The following is a 9,062-nucleotide window of genomic DNA, read 5'->3' on the forward strand; positions in this document are numbered from 1 at the left end:
GTCATTTAAATAAAAATAAAAAATTGAAATAATATAATTTTATATATATGACGACTTCAGATGCAAAAGCCTCTAAGTACCATCTGAAATTTTCTTCTAAAAGAGCATTTTTATCAAGCTTGTACGTTTATGTTCAGTTATTTCACTTAAATGGCAATGAAAAGTACCTATTAATTGTCATTAAAGTGAAATTACTGAACTTAAATATACAAGCTTGATAAAAATGCTTGTTTTAGAAGAAAGTTTCAGATGGCACTCAGAGGCTTTTGCATCTGAAGTCTTCTTCATATATATATATATATATATATATATATATATATATATATATATATATATATAATCCGAAGTAAGTTACTCGCTACTTGAGTAGTTTTTTCATTGGATACTTTTTTACTCTTACTCAAGTAACTATTAAGATTATTACTTTTACTTTTACTTTGAGTAAATATTTCTATAAGTACTTGTACTTTTATTTGAGTACAGTTTTTGGGTACTCTACCCACCTCTGGCCACAACACAGAAAACACGGTCGCCTCTTGTCTTAAGACGTGTTCTGGGAATAGTTAAAAGGTCTTGGCCTGAGAGTATCAGAGACCGACCAGGGGCATGTGCAATGTAATAAATCCTGGATGTAAGAGGGTGCTTGACCATGCAAGGCTCTGTAAGTAATGACTGAAATTTTAAAATGCACTCTTAAACCAATAGGAAGCCAATGAAGGGCCTTAAGCACAGGAGTAATGTGCGACCTTAGTGCGATCTTAAGGGGTAATGTTGTCTGGGGCAATAATAATCACCTCAGTTTTATCTTTATTAAGTTTAATCTTTAGAAAGTTGTCTGCCAGCAATTGTATGAAAAGAAATGTCTCAGTTTGTGTAAATCTACTTATGGTTCAGAGTATTTATTTTTTCCCACATTAATTTCCCACATGTCTAGTACAATTATGTGTTTTTGTTTTATTAATACAGTATATACTTTTTTCTTGATATACCCCGAAAGAATGGAAGTGAAATGTGACAACATGCCCCATAGGTGGGGTACATTGTAACATGTGTGGGGCACATTGTAACATAACATGACAGCTTAAAATGTTATCTGATCTAATAAAAAAAATATACAAAACAAACTAAAATATTTTCTAAATAAAATACAATTAAAAAACTTTTTCATATAAAATAACGGCAATTTTTAATAATTAAATATAAACTAATTTTTGAGTTTTGACTACAAACACATGAAAACAGCTATACAACATAGTTCAAAACAAATAAATAATTAGTAATTTCTGAACATTGACTCTCAGTCTTTATTCACCTTTTTCTCACGTTTTCTCAATAAAATTAATAAAAGTATAGAATATAATAGCATATTTCTAATAGGGGCACATTGTAACGCAGTGTTACAACATGCCCCCGCCTGCACAACTGGGATTTAAACCCTGCTATAGTGTCCTCTGCTAGTTAGCGAAGCATTAAATAGCTATCTCAACTGTTAAATAACATCTTGGAGATCAGTAAAAAATAATATCAGATTTGTCTTATTTTAAATAAACACAAAAAATAGAGATGAAAAATTAACTTAAGTAAGAAATTTACTTTTGCTATGGTTTAATAAATGTCTATGGATATCTTCCAAAAAAATTATAATTTTGGCGGAATTTTTTTTTCTATATAGTGTTGATATGGCAACTAGTAAATACACAAAGTTTCGTCATCCAAGCATGTGCGGAAGTATTTAAAACAAGCGTGTTTCAACTAACCCTGCGCTAGGTTGTGCCCCACGCTCCCCTATATATATATATATATATATATATGTATATATATATATATATATATATATATATATATGGAGCACAAGGGCCAGTTCAAATGGTAATCTCCAGAGAGGTCCTTTTGTCCTCTCAGGGTTTGGTCACCCCCGAAACAGACTGTCCGGCATTTTGTAATTTCTCAATTCTTACAACAGTATCAAACACTGCACTGAGATCTAGCAAGACCAGCACAGAATATTCACCAACATCAGCAGCCATCAAAATATAATTTGAGACCCTAAGGAGGGCAGTTTCAGTTGAATAGTTTTCATAAAAACCAGACTGAAATTTATCACAGATATTATGAGCCACATTGCCACAACCTTTTCTAAGATTTTAATTTTTATAAATTTTTATATTTACCTGTTCCTGTTATACACTCTAAAAACTGCTGGGTTGTGTTAACCCAATTTTGGGTCAAATATGGTCTCACCCAACGTTGGGTTAAAAAATGCAATTTAAAAATGGACAAATTGCATTTTGGACAAAATCAAAAATGGACAAAAATGCAATTTAAAAATGGACAAATTGCATTGGTTACATAAAAAATGTAAACCAACGGCTGGGTTTGTCCATTTTTAAATTGAATTTTTAACCCAACGTTGGGTGAGACCATATTTGACCCAAAATTGGGTTAACACAACCCAGCAGTTTTTAGAGTGTAGTTTTGTGTTCTGTTACAGTGTTTTCAGTTTTCTGTGATCCGTTTTCCCCTGTCTTCTGTGTTTGTTGTTACTGTTCATATGTTTTCCTTTGTTCTGTTTTCCCGCCGGTTACTGTCATTAGTTCATTTGTATCACCTGGTTCCTCGTTAGTCTCGTCAGCTGTGTCTTGTTTCCCTGATCTGTTCTCCTGTGTATTTAAGCCCTGAGTGTTTCAGTCTTCAGTGTCGGTTCTACGTTTGTATAGAGTGTGTACTGCCCGTCTTACCCGTGTTTTGGTTTTCTTTTGAATTAAACTCTTGGATTGAAGCGCTCTGTTGTTCTCGCCTCCTTCTACCCGCACACACCCATAACAGGAGAACCGACCTAAAAGATGAGCTGGTGGCTCGCTGGACAGATCGCGGCTTTGGCTCGGGATAGCCGCGATCTGTTCCAATTCACCTGGGGGTTTATCCCTCTTGCTGCCTCCTGCTCGCTGGATGACACAATAATCAAGGCGTGTTACCGACTTGGGGCCAAGGAAGTCGACCCGAGGGAGCTTCCAGATCTCTCCGGTCAGGACTGGAGAGAGGCACTCTCCTGTTGTCTGGAGAGCTTCCTTCCATGGCACGCCATGTCACCGTCTGCACTTCACGCCAGTCCAGCCGAGCCTGCACTTCACGCCAGTCCAGCCGAGCCCACACTCCACATCAAATCTGCTGAGACCAAAGCAGTATGCGCCGTGCCCGCCGCCGAGCTAGAGACTGAGAACGTCACGCCTGCAGAGAGGTTCTTCTCGCTGGTTCCGCCTGGCTTGGATCTCTCTTCACCGCTGGTCCCGTCCAGCACAGAGCCTTCTTCACCGCTGGTCCCGTCCAGCACAGAGCCTTCTTCACCGCTGGTCCCATCCAGCACAGAGCCTTCACCGCTGGTCCCGTCCAGCACAGAGCCCTCTTCACCGCTGGTCCCGTCCAGCACAGAGCCCTCTTCACCGCTGGTCCCGTCCAGCACTGAGCCTTCACCGCTGGTCCCGTCCAGCACTGAGCCTTCACCCCTGGTCCTGCCCAGCACAATGCCTTCATCGCTGGATCTGCCCAGCACCGAGCCCTCATCGCTGGATCTGCCCAGCACCGAGCCCTCATCGCTGGATCTGCCCAGCACCGAGCCCTCATCGCTGGATCTGCCCAGCACCGAGCCCTCATCGCTGGATCTGCCCAGCACCGAGCCCTCATCGCTGGATCTGCCCAGCACCGAGCCCTCATCGCTGGATCTGCCCAGCACCGAGCCCTCATCGCTGGATCTGCCCAGCACCGAGCCCTCATCGCTGGATCTGCCCAGCACCGAGCCCTCATCGCTGGATCTGCCCAGCACCGAGCCCTCTTCGCTACTGGTCCCATTCAGCTCAGAGTCCCCTTCGCCGATGGTCCCGCACAGCTCAAGGCCCTCTTCGCCACTGGTCTTGTCCAGTCCAGAGCCGCCTTCATCACTGGTCCTGTCCAGCCCAGAGACGCTTTCACCCCCTGCCTCTTCCTGTCCAGTGTCAAAACCCGGGACTTTCCCCAAGTATTTTTTTTGGGGGGGGCCATAGAGCTCCGTCCTGGCCACTCGAGGGGCCACGGTCACCCGAAGGGGCTTCTCCGCCGTGGCCACCTGAAGGGTCTTCTCCGCCATGGCCGCCCGAGGGGTCCGCACCACCATGGCCGCCCGAGGGGTCCGCACCGCCATGGCCACCCGAGGGGTCCGCACCGCCATGGCCGCCCGAGGGGTCCGCACCACCATGGTCACGCCCACGAGTCTGCTCCGCCCTGGAGGCTTCCTGCCTTGTCTCCACCGTCAGCCTCCAGGGCGCCCACCCTCCCACCCCTTTTGTCTTTCTACGGCGCGAGGACGCGCCTACCGGGAGGGGGGAGTAATGTTATAGTTTTGTGTTCTGAAACAATCTCTGTTACCTTAAATTATACGCTTATCTCTGTAAAGCTGCTTTGAGACAATCTACATTGTTAAAAGCGCTATATAAATGAAGATGACTTGACTTGACTTCTGTTACAGTGTTTTCAGTTTTCTGTGATCCGGTTTCCCCTGTCTTCTGTGTTTGTTGTTACTGATCATATGTTTTCCTTTGTTCTGTTTTCCCGCCACTCCTTTGTTTCCACGGTTACTGTCATTAGTTCATTTGTATCACCTGGTTCCTCGTTAGTCTCGTCAGCTGTGTCTTGTTTCCCTGATCTGTTCTCCTGTGTATTTAAGCCCTGAGTGTTTCAGTCTTCAGTGTCGGTTCTACGTTTGTATAGAGTGTGTACTGCCCGTCTTACCCCTGTTTTGGTTTTCTTTTGAATTAAACTCTTGGATTGAAGCGCTCTGTTGTTCTCGCCTCCTTCTACCCGCAGACACCCATAACAGTTCCATTTACAGCAACACTTTTTTATTTGGTACCATGTCCTGAAAGATCTTGATAACCTATTTTTTTTATGATTCACAATTACACATTGGTGATAATAACAGAAACTATTTACCGTTTTACATTTTGGTATTTATCTTTTCCTTTTACAGCAAAACCTTTCTATTTGGTACCATGTCCTGAAAGATCTTACTAACCTCATCTTTTATGATTGGGATGTCTTTTTCAATGGCCAGATTTGATGAGACAAGCAGCTAATTCTAAGAACGTGGATATGTTGTACAAGTTGTTAGCACTAGTAGAAGACCAAGAGCAAAACATTACCGACATAAATACAAAAATAAATACCAAATGACTAATTTCACAAATTCAACCACTGTCTTGCATAGCCTACCTGTTAATGCGACAGCTTTCGTGAACTGTCTTGTTCACTCTCAGTTTCAAGAGAGCGCCGCAGACACATACAGTGGGGAGAACAAGTATTTGATACACTGCCGATTTTGCAGGTTTTCCTACTTACAAAGCATGCAGAGGTCTGTCATTTTTATCATAGGTACTCTTCAACTGTGAGTGACGGAATCTAAAACAAAAATCCAGAAAATCACATTATATGATTTTTAAATAATTAATTAGCATTTTATTGCATGACATAAGTATTTGATCACCTACCAACCAGTAAGAATTCCGGCTCTCACAGACCTGTTAGTTTTTCTTTAAGAAGCCCTCCTGTTCTCCACTCATTACCTGTATTAACTGCACCTGTTTGAACTCGTTACCTGTATAAAAGACACCTGTCCACACACTCAATCAAACAGACTCCAACCTCTCCACAATGGCCAAGACCAGAGAGCTGTGTAAGGACATCACAGATAAAATTGTAGACCTGCACAAGGCTGGGATGGACTAAAGGACAATAGGCAAGCAGCTTGGTGAGAAGGCAACAACTGTTATTGTAGATTACTAATATTGGCACAATTAACAATTATTAGAAAATGGAAGAAGTTCAAGGTGACGGTCAATCTCCCTCGGTCTGGGGCACCATGCAAGATCTCACCTCGTGGGGCATCAATGATCATGAGGAAGGTGAGGGATCAGCCCAGAACTACACAGAAGGACCTGGTCAATGACCTGAAGAGAGCTGGGACCACAGTCTCAAAGAAAACCATTAGGAACACACTACGCCGTCATGGATTAAAATCCTGCAGCGCACGCAAGGTCCCCCTGCTCAGGCCAGCGCATGTCCTGGCCCATCTGAAGTTTGCCAATGACCATCTGGATGATCCAGAGGAGGAATGGGAGAAGGTCATGTGGTTTGATGAGACAAAAATAGAGCTTTTTGGTCTAAACTCCACTCGCTGTGTTTGGAGGAAGAAGAAGGATGAGTACAACCCCAAGAACACCATCCCAACCGTGAAGTATGGAGGTGGAAACATCATTCTTTGGGGATGCTTTTCTGCAAAGGGGACAGGACGACTGCACCATATTGAGGGGAGGATGGATGGGGCCATGTATCGTGAGATCTTGGCCAACAACCTCCTTCCCTCAGTAAGAGCATTGAAGATGGGTCGTGGCTGGGTCTTCCAGCATGACAACGACCCGAAACACACACCCAGGGCAACTAAGGAGTGGCTCCGTAAGAAGCATCTCAAGGTCCTGGAGTGGCCTAGCCAGTCTCCAGACCTGAACCCAATAGAAAATCTTTGGAGGGAGCTGAAAGTCCGTATTGCCCAGCGACAGCCCCGAAACCTGAAGGATCTGGAGAAGGTCTGTATGGAGGAGTGGGCCAAAATCCCTGCTGCAGTGTGTGCAAACCTGGTCAAGAACTACAGGAAATGTAAGATCTCTGTAATTGCAAACAAAGGTTTCTGTACCAAATATTAAGTTCTGCTTTTCTAATGTATCAAATACTTATGTCATGCAATAAAATTAATTACTTAAAAATCATACAATGTGATTTTCTGGATTTTTGTTTTAGATTCCGTCACTCACAGTTGACCTATGATAAAGTACCCATGATAAAAATTACAGACCTCTACATGCTTTGTAAGTGGGAAAACCTGCAAAATCGGCAGTGTATCAAATACTTGTTTTCCCCACTGTATACTGTGAGTGATGCTGCGGAGCGAGTGGGAAAACCTGGAGCAGAACCAGCGGAATGCTTTGAGCGGAGGCGGAGCGGTGGGGGTGGGGAAGAGGGGCACCTCAGTCGATGAGGGCAGAGGGGCAGTGGCTCTAGCCACCGGGCCACCCCCCTGTGCACGGCCCTGCACACCGCGCCCAGTGGTAGGGTTTCTCCAGGGCAGAGGGACCAGAGCTCTAGGGACATCAGGGAAGACAGAACGAAAACATGACGGTCTGGAGCCACCGTCAAAGAGCCCCAGCTTCAGGAGCTTTTTAAGATGCACCTGCCTCCCTGCCCTTTTTCCTCGCCTTCTCTGCCGCTTCTATGTATGGCGTATTTGGCGTAAGTGTGCATTGAAACGCAGTGAGATGGAAAGCATTTCATGTCTTTCCATCACTGCACTGTAAAAAATGAAACATGGGTCTTGTAATTATCATAAAAAAATTACTTATTTATTTTAAGAGAATTAGCTCAATTGTGCGGATTTAATTAGAGACACCATTGTTAGTTCCCAGCATGCTTTGCACATGGCTGTGAATGAAGAGTAAATATTGAATTAAGTTTTATTGTTTTTGAGTAAAAAAGGAAACATCTGTTAATGTTTAATGCTCAGTTATGTTTGACATTTGAAAGAGTTTCTGTTATGTTGAATTTTGATTGGTGCCATTGTGCAGAAGAGTAGGGCTCATGGTTAGGTTGTGAATAACTGCATGTATTAATATTCTGAAGTGAGTTGCTTTGTTCATTGAGCAATAACTTTGCTATAATTGTAGAGCAGTAACATGTTTGTTTATGTGCTAATAAGCATACAGTCTTTTAATTATAGAATATAACTCAAAGTCAAATATAAACAGATTATATAATTATAATAATAATAAGTAGCGCTTTTCTGTTTACTCAAAGTGTTATATCCCTTCACTATAGTTCGCACACTTATGAGCGTCATCTTAAAATAAAAAAGCATATTTCACTAAAAATATTAAATTCATTGTGTCATAGACTAAATAATTTAGGGGATTTGACATGTTTTATTCTGGTAGATTCCATGAAAGAAATCAAGCCTTAACTAATCAAAAATATATAAGTAAATAGCAGTAAAGTAAAATGTACAGTGTAATAACGTGTTCACACTCCAAGTCTTTTGGCAACCAAACTTTGTGTGTCCCTTAGGAACATGCAAGGGGTTCCGTATCCTCACTTTCTCCGATGCGATACGAGCACCCGACTCAGTGTACTTTCATTTTGTGTTGCAGCTGTGTAACCCTTTCATGTCAGTTGGCGGGTGCACAGGAGCAGATGGTAAAATAGAAAGCCTTGTGTGCATTTGCCTGCCATTTACAGGAGCTGAAAGGGTGAAGTACCAGTTGCAGCATGTGGAGTGGCACGGTACACCTGCAAGATGTCAGTTACCACAGGTTTCCAAGGCTGATGTCACCGGATGGCCATTTGAAGAGTGTGTCTAAGCAAACGGTTGAACCATGCAGCCGCAGTCAGTTGAAACACACAAGTCATTTTTTAACTCTGATATTAAGTGCAGTCTCTGTGCTGTAATGGGGCCTAAATCCTGACTGAAACTCCTCACACAAGCCATTTCTCAGCAGACATTAACATAGTTGGGACGTCACTACTTATTCTAAGAGATCGGTCTATAATTAACCAGTTCTTAACTGATAAGTGGGTTTGATAACTGCCAGCTTGGTCGTTTTTGGGACTTCTCCTAAAGAAAGTGAAAAGTTAATAATGTGGTTCTGAGATTACAGAAAACACTTCTTTCAGCAGCTTTGTGGGTAAAGCATCCGCAAACATGTAGTTAGTTTTGATGTGTCATTAAATGTTGTTAGCTCTTCCTTTTCTCTTTAACTTTCTTCAAAAGGAATCACTATTGTGATTCGAAGACTGTATTCATAGTTTCTTCAGAGCTTTTGGGCAAACAGACCATAGATCTGGAGTGATATTAATGAAGTTATTCTGTGATAGAGACACCTTGATGTTGTCTTCCATCACTACTGAAACTAGCACTGAAACTCTGGCCTCAACTGTTAAAGAGGGGAGTTGGTACTGTTTTAGTAACTAGTAGTTCTAGTTTTTAGACG

Source organism: Scardinius erythrophthalmus, assembly GCF_964197995.2.
Source record: "Scardinius erythrophthalmus genome assembly, chromosome: 13".
NCBI classification, from domain to species: Eukaryota; Metazoa; Chordata; class Actinopteri; order Cypriniformes; family Leuciscidae; genus Scardinius; species Scardinius erythrophthalmus.